A 21,038-nucleotide genomic window follows, 5' to 3' on the forward strand; every position below is an offset into this window, starting at 1 on the left:
GGCCTGAATGAAGTCATAGATAACCTCATTTATCAAATTTGAAAAGTTTTTTCGCTCGGTTGGCAAGCTAATATCGAATAAGTTTGAATATTGGAGCAAAGAGGGGATGGAAAATCCGCCCCCACCCTTGGAACCCCCTTCCCATTGTCTCTTTTATACCATAAAATAATATAATCATTTACGATCGTGATAACAAATATGGTAGCATGACTGAAATGATAACAGTTGGAACATGGTACACGGAGTTTATCAGCAAGTTCATGTTTATTCTTTACTTTTCACGAAACTGAGCGATATCAAATGAACTTTGAAAGGTTATTAGATTTGGAGAGCGGGGATCTGGCACGCTATGGCCATTAAAAGTTCACAACTAAGGAAAATGAAATCAACCATAATGAAAAATATATTGACAAAACAATGAAATTTTAATGTACTTACTAGAAAACATAACTGTGATATCTGGAACAAGGTCCTCGATTGCTTAGAAAAAAGCCCGGTTGAATGTTTTGTGTTCAAGTTCAATTTTAAGTTTAAGTTCAAGTTTATTTCATTTCTCAACTCAATGATACAACACAGGAGTAATAACCATACAAATCAATATCAATTAATATACAATGCAAGCAATAGGACTATACAAGGAACGTAAATATAACTGTTTATGGCAAACACTAAACAACGTGATAATTATATTAATTAAAAAACATATACGATGAAGATAGAACAAAATGCAGAACATTCTCGATGAAACAATTTGCAAGGCTACATTCATATATCGTTTTTTTCAATAAGATAAAAGTTGAGTAAATGGAGGGATCCACTGTGAAGCGAGTGTGTGTGAGGATGGGTCTGCCTCCCCATCATGGTAAAAGGTAGTATTTACATTTTGCACAAGATGAGACTTTAAGCATGGTTTCTTCAATGTTGCTCAAAACTATTTTATTTTTAATTTTTAGAGTATATATTTGCCTATTTCTGCCCCCCCCCCAAAAAAAAAAAAATGTTGTTAGTTATTGAGATGTTGAAAAAATGTAGATACATTAGGGAAAGTCGAAACAAATGCTCGGTTTCCCCATGGAAAAAAACGCAGTATCTACAGATATCATCACTTATCATCACTTACCCAGTCTATATTGCTTCATTACCTTGAAATAGGGTGTAAATATCTAATGCAAGGGGAAAATAATAACACATAACGAAGGGCATTCTCTATCAGCAAGGATGCCCTCTGCGGTAAGGTCCTACAAAATGGTTTAAAAATACACAAAACATTCTTGTAAAGTTTGTAATTAACAATTCGCCTAAGTTGATGTTTTTACACATTTCTTTGTACTTAGATTTTGATGTAATACCAGCTTTAAAACACTGGGACGACCTTTACAGACTATTGGGCCCTCTGTAGTAAACTTCTAACCTTCATGAGACAATTCGCATGAGGTATCACAGGCCTAATTAATTTCCCATAGACATGATAGACTCGTGTGTTAAAGTGGCACTTTAAAAAATGAAAATCATAAAAAATAAGGAGGAAATTCGAAGGTTGAATGTTTACTACCAGTGGACAGGAAATATGTCTGACATTCCATGTCTGACCAGAAAAGGGTATCTCGACCGGCTCATTTCAAAAAATAAATCGGCATTTCTGAAGACTACACCTGACGGGATCAAATTTTATAACCACAAAAAATTTTATAACCACAAAAACGACAAATTGATATAGGCGTAAATATTCATATCTGAATGACACGCGCCTCAAAACCCAAGCTAACAACAACAACAACAACAACAAATTCATCACTTGAGAGAGTGAAATGGCCCTAATTACTCCGCCAGTAAAAAACGATAGTTCCAAAGTAGTGATTTATATTTCCGATTTGGAAAAAGACGTTCAGTAGGTACCCTCCCTAAAATCAGTGTTAGATTGTCAATCATATTAATTCATTTTGTCAATCAGCAATATGAAATTTCAAAACTGGCTCGAATGAATATCTTTGTCCTGTCAGTTGTAGTTACGCCCGTGTGACGAAGAACTTTGGACTCCACCACAGATGGCGCCCTTGTTGGTATAGGGCGCCCCTCCTGTTTCTAAGATATTATTTCCCCCTTGAATTACACGTCGATATTTTGGTAGTCTGTAGTTATTATATAAATTATGAAATAATCTAATTTTCTCCGTATTATCAAGTGAACAAAAGAGTATTCTTCCCTGAACATGTGGAATTAACATTTATTAATATTATACGGTTCAGTTAAGTTGGTACTTGTTGTCAAATATGTTTTTTTTTAATGTATAATTCAAACAATAAAAAAACAAAGGAAACAGTGATTGAAAGACATTCATCAATTGCCTCATTTGAATACCACTGAGTTGTGAATATAACTGTTTTGTGAAAAATAAGCAAAATTTTGATATGTGATAACTTTGTTCGATTTCGATGAAATTTTCAGCATTTTGCTAATTTAAGTTTTTTTCTATTTATTCAAATCACCATTTTCATGGGGTGAACGCGGCCTTTAATAAAGGCAAAAATAGTCCTGTGTCGGATAAAGAAAAACAGAAAAATTCCTTTTATAATCAATTTTAATCATAGGCCTAAAAATTCTGCGAGTTGCAGAACCACAACATTCAAAAATAATATGAAGATAATTCAAGTACTTAAATCAGATCTACATAATTATCTTTTCATGAGAATATTCCCCAAAACAAAAGGGTTGAGATTCCTAGAAATTCTGTAGAGCAAGTGGATAAGGCACCGGCGTTCAAAGTTGGGGGCCCGGGTTCGTTTACAGGCGGAGACATTTTTTCGGCATCACGAATTGGTCAAAAGGGCAGATAGCTCTGGGGAACCTTGATTTGAAGCTACTCCTACCATTGTTCTCTTCATTCATTTCTTTCACAACATATTTAAATACAAAGTTTACACTTAGAAAAACTCCTGTAAAATTATACTTTTGTAATATCCTGAAGATTTTTTCCACATTTTAACATTGGTACAGATCCATTTAAGCAAATGACGATATAACTGTCGAAAAAAAAATCCGCTTGAGTGAGCACCGCTTACTTTTGTAAAGTTAGTGAAAAAATGATTTGCGCAGAACTTTCAAATAGTTATGCGAGCAAAAGTAGACCTTAATCATGAAGAACACGTGGAGTTTAGCTAGGAAATGTGTGAGAAATTTTTCGCAGGGTAAGTGTGATTTCGCCCTTTTCGCTTGACACAGCGTGAAAACGAGCATTTGTGCGCAAACAGATTTCTGCGAGCTTACAAAAATGGACAGTGCTCACTCAGGTGAAACATTCTGTCAAAACTTTTACTTTCATTTCATTAAATAGATGAGACCCAAGCCTAAGATTATATATGTGAAAAAAATACCCACATGTTGTATATTTTTTAATTCCCAGGTCTTTTCAAAGTGTATACTTTTTTGATACGCATTGTATATATATATATACACTGTTGGTCATAAAGGTGGAATAAAATATTTTGAATAAAAATCGACAGTTTTGTTGGTATTTGAAAGGCTACGCGTAGACAAAGTGGTAATTGAGTGATTACATGATTGAGTGATTGTACCGTTTGAAATAAAAATCGGTAGAGACGTTCCCTGGACTATGCCTGGTCCAAAGGCAACAGCAACACGCAAGAGAGTGGTAGCACTGCGACAGGAGGGCTACAAGCAGACTGATATCGCAGAAGTCCTTAGGGATATCACAGAGTGCAGTCTCTAAGATTCTGAAACGTCAAGGTGAGGCATGGAATGTGCGGCCACGGAAATCTCCAGGACGTCCCAGATTGACCACAAGAAGAGATGATCGCGAACTGTTGAGTTTTGGCCACAGAAACTGGAAAATGGCCACGAGCCGTCTTCGTCATTTGTGGAGGAGATATCATGGGATCAACGTTTCCCGTTCAACCGTTCATCGCAGATTGCTCCAACATGGTTACCGAGCACGATGGTTGACCAACTGTCCACGCCTGTCTGTTCGCCACAGAGTAGCTCGTCTTCTTTGGGCTAGAGAGCACGGAAGACATCATCCAGGACATTGGCAACATGAGGTCTTCACGGACGAGAGCCGGTTCATCCTTGACCAAAAGGATGGGAGACAAGGAGTTCGTCGATTAGCCGGGGAAAACCTTCGCGATGGATGTATCCACGAGACGACTTCAGGCAGAGGCGGCTCAGTGATGATATGGGCCGGCATGCATTATGGAGGGAAAACGCCACTGGTGGTTCCGGACGGAAACGTCAACGCCGCCGCCTACAGGGATATCTTGGAGTTCCACTGTCTTCCATATGCAAGACGAGTGTATGGGCACAATTTCCGACTGCAGGATGACAACGCTAGACCGCACAGGGCCGCTGCAGTAATGGAATTCCTGGAGGCAGAGGGCGTCGTACAGTTGCCATGGCCAGCTTATTCGCTGGATATGAACCCCACGGAGCATGCATGGTATGCCCTAGGCCGAGCCATCATCGACAGAGAGGTCATTCCTCAAAATCTGCAGGAGTTGGCAGAAGCTCTGAGGGAAGAATGGGACGCTATGCCTGTTGACGTCATCAACAAGCTAGTGGACAGCATGCCACGACATCTGCATTCGCTGGTTCGTGCCAGGGGTGGACATACCCGATACTAGTGACAAGAACAATGACTCAAGTTTGATGCAAATTTCTCCATGAACTCACAAAAAAAGAAGTCATCTGGAAAACTGAGAGATTAAAAATAAATATCTCAGGATCCTTTAATTTACTGTCTATTGTCGTCACTATTGTTCTATGCTCATGACATCCATCGCTTAGGACATAAACTTGTAAAATATCACTGTCCAACGTGTGTAAAAGGCAGAATAATAAAGTAAAGTGGTTATCATGCAGCATAAACGCCATATTCAAATCATGTTGTAATAATCTAAATCTTGATAAAACAAATTTTATGTTATTTAGTAACTCTCTTACAAGTTTACCTGACAATATTTTATTGAATGATGTCCAGATCAGTAGGGTAAAATCAACTAAGTTCTTGGGACTTTTTATTGATGACAAAATGACCTGGAAAATTCATAAAACCACATTTGCTCAATTTTATCTAGAAATACTGGTATAATGTATAAACTTAAATCAATGTTTCCACTCAATATTATGCAAATGTTATATTCCACTTTATTACTTCCGTATTTAAACTATGGTATTCTTGCCTGGGGAAATTCTAGTAAGCTTCAACTTGATAAAATTTTGGTTATTCAAAAGAGAGCAATTCGTATAATCTCCAATGCCCATATACGGGCTCATACAGGTCCTCTCTTTTTAGAAAAGGGTGTTTTAAGAGTTTCTGATATTTTCCTTCTGCAGTTGGGTTCTTTTATGTTTCAACTGAATAATAATGACTTGCCTCCGGCACTTAATTATATGTTCATAAAAAACAACCAGTTGCATGACTATCCAACACGCCAAGCATTTTCATTTCATCTTCCAAAAACCAGAACAAAATTTGCCCACAATACTATTTATTCAGGTCCCGAATATTGGAATTCACTCAATATCGATATAAAATAATCTGTTAGCATAACTGCATTTAAAAGAAAATTGAAAACGTCTCTTTTGAGAAAAGATTACTCCTCGTAGAACCCAACTGTAAGCTTTAAATACACAATATATATTTATCTATTTGTACTCAATTGCGTATTACTTTTAAGACGGTCAGAGAGTGGATTGGGCACCTGGTAGCCAGGGAAACTCTTTAAAACCACATAGCTCTTCTAAGTTTTGCTTCGGTCCTTTGATACTTTTTCTCTCCTAGCAACTATCAATTTTTTTTTTCTTTTCCTCGTCTGCCAGGTGCTCTATCCCCTCACTATGTCCGTATGTTTACCATTGTAATGAATTACATGTATTCATATTTACAGCTGCAGATACCCTTACAAAGGACCCGTCTACTATTCTACTGGCATATACGATCAATTCTGTCAAAATATTTTACGTCATGCTTAAACGACGCAATCATGAACAGCAATATAATAGACGGGTCTTCTTCCCTCTTTCTTTCTTTCTTTTATGTCTTGTTTTGTCCTCCTTGTCTTGTCTAGTAACCTGTGTGCCCCTGTTCTTTGTAACGTTCTCTGTTTTCGTCCTTGTCCAGTTTCTGTAACTTTCTCCGAGCTCAGCTCTATTTTTTTTTATAATTATTTGTAGCTATTAATGATTACACATAAATTATTTGTTAAGGGCCTATCCACAACAAGCTTTTGCTTTACTTTAGGTCCATCCACTTAGAATCTGCTTTTATATTGTAATTATGCATACTATTTCGGAATGAGTTGTATGTTTTTCTTTGTATTTTGATTGATTTGTGGAAAATAAAAAAAATGAAATGAAATTACGCTGTGAAAATTTGGTGAAAAAAATTTCCACCTTTATGACCAACAGTGTATATATTGTAAAGAAATTTTCTTTACAATATTTCTTTACAATATTTAAATTTAAAAAAAGTTGCCAAAAGCTGTTGTACACGTATAGCTTTACACACACACACACACACACACACACACACACATATATATATATATATATATAGTTGCAAAAGGGATTAGGTCGACACAGAATGTTTGGAAAAGAATATCTTAAAAAATATGAAGACAGGTAGATATATCTCTTATACCAATATTTTTTTCTCATTGTAGGGTGTAGAATAGTAGTATAGTATTTATTTTCCGTATAAAAAAACACAAAAAAGCAAAACGGATGGATTGCCCATGTATCACGAAAATTCAGTTTCGCATAAGAATATTGCATTATGGGAGAATTAAAAATATATATACTAAACTCTTCTGAAGAACTCATTTTGTCAAAGGGGTTAGGTCCATTTTTCATAAACTGTAATGTTTTCTGTCTCTAAACCTCTAGATTTTTAGTCACTCTGATGATACCAAAGATGAATTGAAATTCAAATGAAAACGTGAATGAAAGTGGCAAACAAAATTCACTTATTTAAAAAAAGTTGGATTAATTTCAGTTTACATGCAAAAGGGGCTAGGTCCACAATGATATGTTTGGTTTTTGTAATATATAGAAACAAATTGAAGACAGGTAGATTTCTTATAATACCGAATTTATGTTCACATATTAGGGCAGTACATCATGACAATTGGTCCAAAGTGGACCTAACACCTTTTGCAACTTAACTTTTGATATAAATATACATATATATATATATATATATATATGTATATATATATATATATATGTATATATATATATATATATATATATATATATATATATATATTGTAAAGAAATGGATGAAGAGAACAATGGTAGGCGTAGCTTAAATCAATGTTCCCCTCAATGTTCTCTTCATCCATTTCTTTACAATATTTAAATAAAAAAGAGTTGCCAAAAGCTGTTGTACATGTATAACTTTACACACATATATATATATATATATATATATACATACATGAATACATAAATATAAATATATATATATATACATGACGTAAATATCCATACCAAAATATATTGATAGTTATGTTGATTATTTGTAATTTATACACGTATGGGTAGCAATAGTAAGGCAACCATGTTTTGACAACAATAAATCATATAAAAATGAATTAGCAAAGATATAATAGAAACTTATTTCATGGGAATGAAAATCTGGGTAACATTAAACGTCAAGTTCACCCCAGAAAAAAAGTTTATTTAAATAAATTGAGAAAAATCTCACGTGAATAACGCTGAAAACTTCTTAAAATCGGATGTAAAATATTAAAGAAAGTTATGACGTTTTAAAGTTTCGCTTATTTTTCACAAAAGAGTTCTATGCTCAATTCAGTGATATGCAAATGAGTGTCGATGTTGTCACCAACTCACTATTTCTTTTGTTTTCTATTGTTTTTAATTATACAATATTTCAATTTTTACGAATTTGACCATTAGGACCCCCTTGCTTGAACCACAAAAATGTTTAAAAAAAAGGAATTCCACATGTTCAGGGAGGAATGAAACTTTATTTCACATGACAATGATTGGAAAATCAAAATATTTCTTATTTCATATAATAAAATACAAAAGAAATAGTGAGTGGGTGATGTCATCGGTTCCTCATTTGCATACCAAACAGGATGTGCATAGAACTGTTTTGTGAAATTAAGTGAAACTTGAAAATGTTATAACTTTCTTATTTTACATCCGATTTTGATGAAATTTTCAGGGTTATGCTTGTTTGATTTTTCTCTTTCTATTTAAATCAGCTTTTTGTTAAAGTGGACTTGTCTTTTCACTAACACAGTTCATTACATATAATGGTGAAGGGAAAAAAGATAAAATCCCATTATATAAAGGTGCAATTCATTTACAAAAGAATCAAATATTAAACATTAATTTGACTTGCAAAGAATGGGAATGGACTTTTCTCAGAGGTTGTAGTTTTTTTTCTTCCAGGGGGGGGGTATTCTGAAAGGTCTCTTAAGTTTCCACTTAAATATCCTCATAAGTTACCCATTTAATGGAGCGCTAATGGACCTCCAAATTAGTATTCTGGAAACTCTATTAGCGCTCAATTAACTCCCTTTAGGCCACTCCCCTACTGAACCGAATTAGCCAATCAAATGCGCTCTTACAACGTAAAATTTTCTACTATCGCGCATAGTGTTTCTTCAATTTGCTGGCTTGCAGCGCAGCGCCTTGCTGCTGCACTGCAAAACGATTTTGATACAAAGAAGTTTTGCTGAAAAATAATGCTAAAATTATTTTCGTCAAAGATTAGAGGTTCGGTTTTTTGTTGAACTGTTGTCTTGTCCCTTTCTCACTCCTTTCTTGTACCTTTATGCTTTTCTCTTTTTTCGAACGCGTTCTGATTTTCACATCCACCTATTTGAGTCCATTAGTAGATTTCTTTCTTTGTTTTTTTAACAATATTTTTTTCCTCTGTCTCGGGGAGGGGGATTCTTCAAAAACTAAATTCCTACTTATTTTTAAAAATAACATACTTTTATTTATATGGGAAATCTTCTCCAACAAAAAGCTGATTTCAATAAAAAGATTTTTAAACTCAGACAAGCATAATTTTAAAAAAGCCGATATCGTATTATAATTGGATCCAAAAGTTATGACTTAAGATTTTATAGTTGGGGAAAACGATGGCATCACTTATATTTTTTTTTTATTTTGTACTTTATTCCATGAGAGAATATTCATTTAGATACTAAAAAAAAGGGGATCTATGCTTATTCTTTTATTGTTGGAAACAAGGTTTGATTCTCCCATGGACATTGCTGCACAAAAACAAAATACTTTATGATGCTAATAATAAAAGAAAATATAGAAAAAATAGTCACACAATTCCCGTTTCTTTTTCCCCTCTTTTCTTATTTTCTTTATTACCAAATATACTCCCTATTCCTTATTTTACTTGTTTCTATATACTATTCCCTTTTTATTCCTTTCTCCTTTATTCTCTACCTTCCTCCTAATTTTGGTCGCAGAATTAAACCGATTTTATGACATTTATAAGAAATGAAAGCCACATTTAGCAAGAGATGATGAGACTTAATGGACCTCTTATCACCATTATCTTTCCCCATTGGAAAGTCCGCTAATTGAGCGCTATGAGACTTTTCAGAAAACCAAAAGTCTCGTAAATTCTACTCAATTAAGTCTTCGCGCGGTTCATGTATATATGTAAATAAACAATAATTAGGTAAAGGAAAAATAAATCTTAATTCTCTCTAATTTCTTAAAATAAATTTTTATCAATTTTTATGCCAAAGTCCAATATAATTATATATATATCCACGTTAAATTCACATATCGGTGCCTTTGCATTGCAGTTCCAACTTTTTCAATTCTATAAAACGCATTCATTCGTATTTATTTATTATCATTGTAAGTACTCTTTCTTTTAAAAATTATTGTTATTACAATCATATGTCTTTTTGTTCTTTTCTTTTTTCTCTCTCTTCCCATTTTGTTTTTCCTTCTTTTCCTATTTTGTCTCTCCTCCTTCTCTCAACAATAATTGATTTAGAGACACATCATTCCTTTTAATTTTACGTCTCTAAAGTAATTTCATGTAGTATTTGTATATACTTGTAAATACTTTGTAAATACAATTGAAATGATTTTGAATATGTTCTATATGATAATGTCCCCAATACCCGAATTAGGGTGACATGGGTAAATAAATCATTGTCATTGTCAACCCTGCCAAGTAAGGAAAGGGGCACTTAAGTGACTTTTCAGAATACCAAAATGCTAATTGAGCGCTAATTGAGCTTTCAGAATACCGCCCCAGGTAAATATAAATTTATCAATTTTTCTTAGGAACGACAGTTTCTTTGATAGTTTTCATGTATGTTACAATATTTTCCTTGACAGGGACACTTTCCATTACAGGGTCTACTTCCAACCCTTGTTCTATGATCATAATCTCTCTTGCCAAGTCAAAAAAGCCATTTTCTACCAGTTTATCATTGAAATCCCGGTGTTTCTCATCCACTTGTTTTATCTGCACTGCACCTTTTACATATTTTTTGGTCCAACTTTCCATCTCTTTTGTCCAGCCTACCACCCAGTCAAAGATCCATTGTGTCGTCTCAGATCGACGGTAATCTTTTTTATCACGTTTCTTCCGCAGCAGACGTAGAAGAGATCCTTGCTGTTTTCTCCCCATTCTGCTTAGCATATCTTCAATGAAATCCATGCTGGTCTCTCTGCCCTTGAATTCGCCTGTAAATGTTTCATAAAGTGAGCAGTAATGGTTTACTCAATTTACCTAATGGTGGTTGTCTGATTCTACAGCCTATAAAAAGAATCTCTTACTCGGACAAGATCATAAAAATGAAGGAGGTTTTGTAATATTGATATAGTTGCTTGTTGGGTATACTCTTGAGCAACCAGTGAAGAGTATGAGCCCAGGGTAAGTTAAAGCCATAACAAATCAGTTGACTTAGGCCATATTGAAAGAAGAAGATAAACGAATTGTAGTCTGGATTAGATTCTTCCATCAAATGAATAGCATGCATTAATGATTAAGTACGATTAGTTTCTTTTATTTTAATAGTAGGTGGAACATGAATACATCATAATTTGAAATATTTATGACCGCTGGCACATGGGTAAAATTACCAATTTTTATATTCGATTTTAATTCCCTTTTTCCAATGTGAATAAATTATCGATTTTCTGTATCATGTAGCCGAATAAGGAATATTAATAATTGCAGGAGAAAACATTATGATGTTAATGGTAAAATAATGAAAACGATAATATAAACAACGAATAAGCTATAGCAAAAAGCTATGATAAGAGTGATTATATATTACTATGATGTAGAAATATACATAATCGATGTTACTAATTGTAATGATGACAATGATATAAATGATAATACATACGATAATGCGAATGACAAAAATAAAGAGTGACAATCAATAATATCACTAACAATAGTAACAATAATGAAACTGAAAGTCAAAAATTACAAAAAGATAATGAAAATAATGATATGACAATATTGGTAAAGATGCCGATTATGATGATGATGATGATGAAAATAATATAAAGATATTAACCAAAGTACCATTAATCAGAGAAGCTGCAATATTTCCCTCATCTATTTTCTTTAAGCCCTCTGCTAAGACTATGCGGTGATCGATTAGTCCTGGACACACCTTCTCTTTCCAAATCTGAAATATTTTAAATTTGGAGGCTTCTCTTTCGTCGGGGATGTCTTGCATGTCTTCATCGGTCAATTCAAACAGTTCTTGGAGAGGACGTGTTGTTTTCTTTGATTGTCCTTTACCATGTTTACTAGCAACTCCTGCTTCTTCCGACTGTGGGGCGCTTTTATCTTTACGATCAAATCCAGTTTCTTCGAGATTTGGTGAAGGGATGCTGGCGTGCGGTTCCTGTGAATCAATCTCCACAGTTTTGTCATCGTTAACTTGGTCTCCAGGAGGAGGGGTTAGCATTCGTTCATTTCCGGCATCCTTCTTTTCTTTTGCGTTTGCAGTGTACCCAAACTTACATGCCGTTGTTAAAGAATAAAGTTCTCCATAACTGGGTTCAAAGGCTTCATGTAAATAAAGGAATCAAAATCAAATATGATCTTAGTATTTGTATTCTTTATTCTATATATTCAATTGCAGTTAAAATCTGCTTAAATCTGCTTTGATACAACACCGTGAACAATCTAAAAGAGTACAAGATATACAAAAGAACTACAAAAACGAACGCAAATGAAAAGCAAATAGAAGAAATAGTTTAACAAAAGAGAAAATTATCAAGGATATCCCTTTAATCTAAAAATAATAACCTGAATAATATTTCGAAAGGTTTTTCTTACCAAAGTCGAACCGTTTCATGGCGTTCACATATCCAGCCTTATCAAGGAGACTGCAAACAGACACTCTCACATCTTTGTTTTCGAAAACCACCTTCGGATACATATCGACCAGCATCAATACAAGTCTTATAGTTCCAAGCTCCAGATGAGAGGGCTTGAATGCTTTTCTGTAAGATACGAAGTTCCTCTCACTGATCTCCAAGGCCTTTGCAAACGGACGGAGATCAGTCATTATCAGATCAAGAGCAAGATCAACCAGTTCTGCTTTGTAGATTGATGTTCCCTTTTTACCAGACATCAAACCTACGGACAAGAATTTTTTCAATGTGACCTCATTTATCAGAATGTTAGATTAATTTTATTGCCAAACAAATTAGACCGTATACCTACAACATGTACAATGAACACTTATACTTGCAAATAAAATAGTCTCGAAAGCAGCGTTAGTGAATATCTAAAGTGATACTCCTGGTTTCAATTGTATTATTATTGTTATTATTATTGCAATACAAATAATTGTATAGCATTCTTTTCCAAATATCAAATCAGATATGTATTTGAATTGTGTTAAATTGGGAGTGAACTATGTGTGGTCTTTCATTGACTGTGTGTTATAAATACATAGTCTTAAAATACACGTCTTCAGATATCTACTAATATTTCAAAGAATAAATTTACCTCCAATTGTAAATTATGTTTTGAGAGGAACAGTAATTGCTTTGCTTCTTGGTAACATGATTATATCGGTATAAATCTAATGAGTTGTTAATTGGCATGTTATCATTCAAGTTGGTTTATATTGCTAGATTACACTATTCTTATGGGTCAGGAAATTTGCCTAGGATGAGTAGATGAGGACTCGAGTTGGCGCTATTCGTTAATTTCTGCTCTAATGAAAAAAAGGGTAGAAATCGACACATTACCCAATTCATTCTTTTTCTGCAGTTAAACATGTTGCAGAATTTGTAAGTTAAAAATGATTTTGCGAACATAATACATTGAGATCTTCCCTTCTTTCCGAAAATGTATCCGCATCTTATCTAATTTTCTGTATTGTTTCTAAATCTCCTCCATTGAAGCATGCTACATACGCCAATATTGGACGAACATCTAGTATGCATTTAGAAGGTCGACCAATGGGAGATATAATCAGTTTGATATCATACCATACCATTCATCATTTCATTAATTGACCTATGATATACCCACCACCAAAACCGATGTCTTGCAGTCCTGCTGATAGCTTTTTAATCATTTTAGGATGTTCTTGTTCTGGTACGTTATTTCTCCATCTGGACACTGTTTTTTCCAACGTTTTCTTTTCGGTGAAATCCTCTTCTCTGCAGGATATGTTTAGAGACTTACACAGTTTCATCATAGACTCCTCTGGGACAAGGTTGATAATCTGCTCGATCTTCTTTGTAGTTAGCCACTTGTCATTAGAAGCGTCAATTTTATCACTTTCAACTATCATGAATGAATATGAAATAAATTTACCAAACAATGATAAAACACAGAATTACTAATGTGTTAATGGATGGTTTGCGGAGAGTGTTACTGCACATTTTGGTAAATCAACAAAATGTGCAGTTTCCAAAGTGTACCGTAACTTTAATACGACACATTTTGGTAACTGAACATTTTGGTAAATTTACCAAAATGTGCAGGACATTGAAGGCACATTTTGGTAACTTCTTGGATTATTCGCTTAGTTGTCTGTGGTCATTCATTGCATTAAAAAATACAATATACCCTGTGACTATATACTCAAGGAGGGTATTTCATTTGGTCTCTACCAGATCGGCTAAACCCATGGTTTAACATTAACTTTGTCCTATCTCGAGTAGGTCTAAAATAAGGTCTAATACTCACCAAGTCCAAAGCTATTTCGTCCAATAAGTCCAATATCATTTCTGTCAATAGCCATTTCGTTCAATAGCTTGTTAGTCTAAGATGCACATTGTCAAAAAGCCATGTCGTCGAAGAGCCATTTTGTCCAATAGCCACTTTGACTTTCTCCAAGATTCACTAATTTCGTCCAAAAGTCACTATGTCTTATAGGATTCACTTCGTCCAATAGCTTCTTTGTCTAAAGCCCAATTCGTCCTGTAGCAATTTCGTCGACTTTATCTAAATGCCACTTTGTTCAGTAAAAATTGTCGCCAAATAGGCAGTTGGACCAAAATTTCGTCCAATGGCCTAATAGACAGTTGGTCTGGGGAGCGTTTCATCAACATTTTTGTCTGACAAGTTGTCAGATCTGACATCTTTCCTTGATTCTGATTGGCTGAGAGGCTCTGTTACTATAGTAACTGTCGGATAAAATGGGACTTGTCGGATAAAACGTCCGACAAGTCCTTTCATGAAACGCTCCCTTGATAGCCATTTGATCTGACTGATATTTGGTCCGATAGCCATTTGATCTGACTGATATAATACCCATTTGGTCTAATGCCCACTTGACCGAATGCCTATTTGGTCTAATGTCATTAACCTACACATACAGATGTGAACGCCCCGGCTCTCGCCTTTCGCGCCCCCTTCCCCCAACACATTCAACGTTTTTTATGAAAACTGTCTTTCCCAATTTTATCAGAATAATCCTTAATAGATCGTTGTCTTTAATAATTGTTGTTCATCCTGTTAGTAATAAGGCCGATCTTTTGACTGACTACTTCATTGAACATGACTTTGATATTGCATGTTTAACAGAGACATGGTTGTCAAATGGAGAAAAACACAGTAAAGTCATAGCTGATCTTACGCTTCCAGGATATAAGTTCTTGCATACCCCTCGTCTGAATCGTACTGGAGGAGGAATTGCTGTTATTCATCGAGATTCACTCAACCTCGTAACATCATCGACTCATACTTTCGCCAGTTTTGAAAGTATGTCCTGTGATATCTTGCCTGAGAATGGCTCTTCGGTCTCTGTTAAGTTGATAGTGATCTACAGGCCACCATACAGTCGAAGGAATAGGACAACAACATCTATGTTTCTCCAGGACTTTGCTGATTACTTATCTGTCTTATCAACTTCCCCTTCTAAGCTTGTGATAGCCGGTGACTTCAATATACACTGGGATGACCAAGCGAATGTTGAAACCAAGAAATTTGCTGACATGCTGAAATCTCATGACCTTCTTCAAAATGTATGTGACTTTACACATACAAGTGGGCACATCTTGGACTACATCTTATCTAGAAGCGATGAGGACATTGTTAAGTCAGTAGAGGTATCTACCTTCCTTAGTGATCATGCAGCTGTACACTGTGACCTTAAGATCTGTAAGCCCATATCAGGTCGTAAAGAAATAGTGTACCGGAAACTGAAAGCAATAGATCATGATGCCTTCGCTAAAGACCTCGACTCATCTGACCTCTTTCAGGAACCAGAGACTGACATCAACAAGTTGATCGATCAATACGACGGAACTCTTTCAGATATTCTTGACAAGCATGCTCCCGTTAAGCGTTGTGTTGTTGCCACACACCCGCCAAATCCTTGGTATTCGGAAGTAATCACTGAGGCAAAGAAGCTGAGGAGGAGGTTAGAAAGGAAGTGGCGAAAGACCAGACTTGAAGTGGATAGACAGTGCTTCAAAGTTCAACGCCAGGTTGTCTGGGACATGGTAAAACATGCAAAGGCCTCTTATTATGAGAAGCAGATCTCAGAGTGCTGTGGACAAAGAGAAGTGTACAGAGTCATAGACAAGATGCTTCACAATCGCGTCAAATCTATTCTACCTACACATCGCAATGACCAAGAACTTGCGGAAAAGTTTTGCCTATACTTTTCCACAAAGATTAAGGACATTCGAGAAGGGCTTGATGCTGAAATGGTAGCTGGCACTAATATAATAACTGATCATTCTGCTGGGAAAGATGAACATCTTGACACCTTTGATTTGGCTACTGAGGAGGAAGTAAAGAGGATTATTAATAATTCTCCATCCACTTCTAGTTCACAGGATCCAGTTCCTACGTGGATTCTGAAAAAACATCTAAATCTTGTTCTGCCAAGCATTACACTTATCATAAATAAGTCACTGGAAACAGGCATTTTTCCCGATTCGTTCAAGGAAGCTGTTGTTCGTCCTATTCTGAAGAAGCCAAGACTGGACCCGGAAAACCTGAAGAACTACCGACCGGTGTCCAATCTCAAGTTTATTTCAAAAGTCTTGGAAAGAGTTGTAGCCCAGCGTCTTCAAGATTATATGGAACAGAATGATCTTTGTGAACCGCTCCAGTCAGCTTATAAGAAGCATCATAGCACTGAATCTGCCCTTGTCAAAGTTCACAATGATATCATTCAAGCACTTGACCAGAAGCAGGCTGTCTTCTTGGTCCTTCTCGACATGTCGGCAGCCTTCGACACCATCGACAAAGATATTCTAATCAGAAGGTTCTGTTCGATAGGCTTGACTGGATCTGCACTCGCATGGATTTCTTCGTATCTAAGCAACCGCTCGCAGATTGTTAGGATCGGCGATTGTGTGTCATCTGAAGCTGAACTTCCGTACGGAGTGCCACAAGGATCCGTCCTGGGCCCATCATTCTTCAGTATTTATGCAAGCCCTCTTGCCAAGATTGCAAGATTACACGGCATCAGCATACATCTTTACGCAGATGACACCCAGCTCTACACACCGTTCGATCCATCGGATCCTTTAAGTGAGGCCTCTTCTAGACGTAAACTTGAAGCTTGTATTGATGATATGAGGGCATGGATGACAAAGAATAAACTGAAACTGAATGATGATAAGAGTGAATTTATGATTTTTGCCTCTAAAAGCCTGTGTGCTAAGGTCCGTACTAAGTCAATACGTATTGGGTGTGTTGAAGTGCAATCTGTGTCCAGTTGTAGGAATCTCGGTGTTCATTTTGACTCTGAGCTGTCAATGTCATCACACATCACAGCTACTTGCCGATCAGTATACTTACAATTACGTAATATTCATAGCATAAGGAAATCTCTGTCATCTAAAGTTGCAGCATCTGTGATTCACTCATATGTAATATCTCGTATTGATTATGGAAATGCTTTATTGTTTAAGATCACATCGTATCAACTTGCCAAGCTGCAACGTGCTCAAAATTCTGCTGCTCGGGTCCTCAGTGGAACATCTCGTTTCACCCATATCACTCCAATTCTCAAAAATCTTCACTGGTTACCGGTATCTAAAAGAATAGAATTCAAAATCCTACTCCACACATGGAAAACATTGCATGGTCAGTCTCCTTTATACCTTCAAAATCTAATCTCTGAATACATTCCCGTAAGAAATCTCCGATCCTCTACTAATAAACAGCTAAATGTACAAAGAACGAATTTAACTCTGGGAGAAAAGGCATTCGCCTCATCAGCTCCATCTCTCTGGAATGTTCTTCCACTGACGATCCGATCAGCAGAATCACTTGAAGCATTTAAAAAATACCTAAAATCTTATCTGTTTTCTTCTTATTTTTGTTAAATATTGTTAGCTAATTTCATTTATTCATACACCCATACATATGCAAATTATTTTATCTGTAATTCCCAATCCCTCTGCGCCTCGGAATAGTTCACTAGATAGATGGCGCATAATAAATGCTGTGTTTATTATTATCATCCTGCATTGTGGTGCGTTTCTTTTTCTTCAACCTCTTTTTTACGGGGGAACCCATTCACCCCCTGGATCCGCGCCTGCCCCAATATCGGTTATTAGACCAAGTGAGAAGTGGACGAAATAAAAATTGGACCACCTGGGCATTGAGCCAACTGTCGATTGAACAAATGGGTAATGGACCAAAATGGCATTTGGACCAACTGGAAATGACGTTAGACAAACTGGCTATTGGACGAAATGGCTATTGGAAAAAAGAATTTAGATGAAATGGCTCTCAGTGGAAGTGGCAATTTACCCTAATGTGCAGTATCAGAGTGTTTCAAAATCTTGTGACCAGCACTTTAAAAGGGAGGTCAAGGACTATATTTCCAGTTTTACCGTCGAAATAACATTGTGGATATCGAGGTAAAACGTTAATTCTTACCCACCCCCCCCCCCCCCCATCCCGAAATACTCCTAAGTTAAGAAAATCAATAAAAATGAAATGAAACCGTGATAAAAATGGCCATAATTATAATGATCATCACAATAACAAGGATAATCAATGATTATAAAGAATGAAAATAATTATTAGTATTATATGAAAACGTTCTCACCTTTCTCCATGTCCTCAGCAGCAAGCTGGAGCTTCACTCTCTTTTCGTAATTGCTGCACTTCTGCTCAGCCCACCAATCTTTTACCATTTGATGGCTATCGAACAGGGATGTCCTATTTTGCTCGATGACATTTTCTATCCAAACTTTTTTCTTAGATGAACCGAAATATTTGATTGCCAGACGATACCAACTGGTCTTATCGTAGTTCTCCATGGCATCGATCAGAATTGAGCAATGTCGTGATGTCAAGTCTGGTAATAGCAGCTCCTTTATTTCATTCTCATCCAGTTCAGATTTTTTGCAATCAGGTACTGAAGGGAATGAAGAACGACCTAATCAATATTTTCAAATAAGGTATTCGTCTATTTGCTGAAAGAAATCAGGTAGTAAAGAAATTCTCACTTTTTATGAAAATTTATCTCTTCTTACCATCATTTAATCCCATCAATGTTTTGGAATATGACTAGGCCTAACTAGCTATTTCTTAATATCATTGTTAAATGTCTGGGACAGGGAGGCGAAAGGCGAAGTGAATCACATGCAAGTGTGCATCACAAAAGCTTGCGCTTCGCGTTCGCATTGGATATTTACCGAAATACGCATCTCATTTTTTCTTGACTCTCAAACCTGGTTGCTTTGGTCTTCTCTTTTCTAATAATTTTACTGTTGATCTTTGATTTCCAAAACCTATCGGTCATTGCAAGATCAGCTGCTCCCCGTCAACTTAAAAGCCAATTAATCTAAAAGACTGTAGATCAGCAGAACATCTCAAGGCCAGTTTGAAAATTAAAACTTACTGAATGGCCAAACGGTGAAGTGTAATTAGTTATGAAATGTTTTTTTTTATAAATAATTAAAAATAAAACAAATTAAATAACGCTTAAATGTACTTCAATTTCAGTCTTAGAACTGCCTCCCCTCACCCCCTCCCCATTCGAGCGTTTTATCAGGAAAATAATATATGACATTCTGCCCCATGTGTCAAAGGTGGATTTGAACGCACGGACTTGTGATCGACGCTTTACTGAGCCAATTAATTGGATCACTGTCATATCCATTGTATTTTAGGTAGGCCTTTATTGTACACCCTAAGTACAGTCGTTTCCTTACTTTGGAAAAAATCAATTTTGCTTGATGTGTAGTTGATTGCCTCAAGTGCCAGGCTTAACATCACTTCTTGATTTCCATGCTTGTTGGTATCCCTCCATTGCATCAATAAAGTCATCGCGGTTTTGACGACACATTTCTCTTTGTCCTTCAATTCTTCAAGGGGTTTATGCACCACTCCAAGTTCCCGGAGGAGTGCGATGATATTCTTAGTCTTGGCAGTACTGTGCCACAGTGTGTGTTCTAGGTCCTCTAATGTTATAGCTCGTGTAGATTCAGAGTAGTCTAAACAATGAGAGAATCACATTCATATTACATCATTTCCCCTAGATAATCTAAAAAATATTTAAAGTTAATTTCAGTACAATCAGTATGCAAGATTACAAGACCGATGTTATAAATTGTTGCAAATAAAAAATATATATATATTTGGAGGTAAGCTGTTTAAATTGGCCGTTTTGGCAATTATGAGTTTAGGAACTACATGGATGCAATCATCATAAGTTAATGTTTCAGAGCCAAGGTTGGAATATGGGCCAGCTTAAGGTAGGGTTTTGGACAACTTTTTAGTCGGTCTGTTAAAAAAAGACTTTCAGCAAATACTACTTCTTGGAATTGATCGGAAGATTTTATCAATGAATGGAATATCAAAATGGGGAAATTATGAAACATAGTTTTGGGGTGTCTGTTTTAACCTTACCTCTTAATTTGTCAACTACTGAATTTAAGCCAGCTTTGCTACATGCGTCTAGACAGGCTTCTTTCTGGGAGTTCCCAATGTAATTAGCTTTCCAGACACAAAATCTGTCGTAATAACTTGCATTAGTGTCCGTCTTTGAACAGGTTTTGCTTCCACTGGTCGAATGTGAAATTTCTACCATCAGACTTTGAAGAGCATCTTCAAATTTCCCATCTTTTATGTCTTCTTTGGTACCAAACTCCACCAATTTCCACAGCTCAATGTATGAAATAAGATCTATAAGAGTTTGTAAGGTGAGGAAACTATTTTTCAAGCTGATTTAGATTTTTCTCTCTACAAATTCTTTCAATGAGCATATATACAATATTGAATTGAAATTTTAGAGCACTTTCAAAGGTTAAAAAAGTACTTACTTTTCATTTCAAAGATCATTTTTGGTTACCTACCCAATTGATGTTCCTGAATATAAAGCTACTTCTTCTTTGTGTTTTTTTCTGTTTCAGCCTCAACAATTAAGGCCAACTAGTTGGGTATGTAACACTACGTCAAGTCTAACGCGGGATCAACTTTACAAATCAAATCATAATTTCATTTGGTTTAATTGGAATTCTATTAAATACCCACTATCAGGGTTAGCTTCTTCAGCCCTTTTGTATCCAATTTGACATTCTGTATTTCATTCACA

Source organism: Lytechinus variegatus, chromosome 8 (assembly GCF_018143015.1).
Source record: "Lytechinus variegatus isolate NC3 chromosome 8, Lvar_3.0, whole genome shotgun sequence".
Taxonomy (NCBI): domain Eukaryota; kingdom Metazoa; phylum Echinodermata; class Echinoidea; order Temnopleuroida; family Toxopneustidae; genus Lytechinus; species Lytechinus variegatus.